Genomic DNA, 1,353 nt, shown 5'->3' on the forward strand with positions numbered 1-1,353 from the left:
CTGTGCAAGCTGCTGTAAAAGCCAGTGATTAGCATTAGCTACAAAAGATTTGAAATGGAGACTAACCAATGCAAGGCAAGAGCGCTAAACGATACATACAGTGGAGGAAATAATTATTTGACCCCTCACTGATTTTGTAAGTTTGTCCAATGACAAAGAAATGAAAAGTCTCAGAACAGTATCATTTCAATGGTAGGTTTATTTTAACAGTGGCAGATAGCACATCAAAAGGAAAATCGAAAAAATAACCTTAAATAAAAGATAGCAACTGATTTGCATTTCATTGAGTGAAATAAGTTTTTGAACCCTCTAACAATAAAAGACTTAATACTTAGCGGAAAAACCCTTGTTTGCAAGCACAGAGGTCAAACATTTCTTGTAATTGATGACCAAGTTTGCACACATATTTTAGGAGGAATGTTGGTCCACTCCTCTTTGCAGATCATCTCTAAAGGCTCATACACACGGGGTACGGCCGTCGCCGCAACCACGTGGCACGCGCGTGTTGCGGCGACGGTTCGTCCGTGTGTATGACGCACGCGCCCCGAACCGTCGCCCGTCGGAGCTGTCGCCAGGCGATTGACATGTTCAATCGCCGGCTACAGCCGTCGCCGCAACATCGCCCCGCATGTGTACCAGCTACCCACACACAGTACACGGAGCATCCGGCGGGGGGGAGGAACCTCGGCGACAGCTTCCGCCGCATCGCTAATCCCTCTGCTGCCGTGTGTATGCAGAGGGACTTGGCGACGAGCTGTCGCCGAACTGTCTCCGAACTGTCGCGCACACGCTCCCGTGTGCAGCGACAGCTACAATTGTCCCCCCGTGAGTACTTAGCTTAAATCCCTAAGGTTTCGAGGCTGTCTCTGTGCAACTCTGAGCTTGAGCTCCCTCCATAGGTTTTCTATTGGATTAAGGTCCGGCGACTGACTAGGCCACTCCATGACCTTAATGTGCTTCTTCTTGAGCCACTCCTTTGTTGCCTTTGCTGTATGTTTTGGGTCATTGTCGTGCTGGAACACCCATCCACGACCCATTTTCAGTTTCCTGGCAGAGGGAAGGAGGTTGTCGTTCAGGATTTCACGATACATGGCTCCGTCCATTTTCCCGTTAATGCGATTAAGTTGTCCTGTGCCCTTAGCAGAAAAACACCCCCAAAGCAAAATGTTTCCACCCCCATGCTTGACGGTGGGGACGGTGTTTTGGGGGTCATAGGCAGCATTTTTCTTCCTCCAAACACAGCGAGTTGAGTTAATGCCAAAGAGCTCTATTTTGGTCTCATCAGACCACAGCACCTTCTCCCAGTCACTCACAGAATCATTCAGGTGTTCATTGGCATACTTCAGACGGGCC

Source organism: Hyperolius riggenbachi, chromosome 2 (genome assembly GCF_040937935.1).
Source record: "Hyperolius riggenbachi isolate aHypRig1 chromosome 2, aHypRig1.pri, whole genome shotgun sequence".
In the NCBI taxonomy this organism is placed as follows: Eukaryota; Metazoa; Chordata; class Amphibia; order Anura; family Hyperoliidae; genus Hyperolius; species Hyperolius riggenbachi.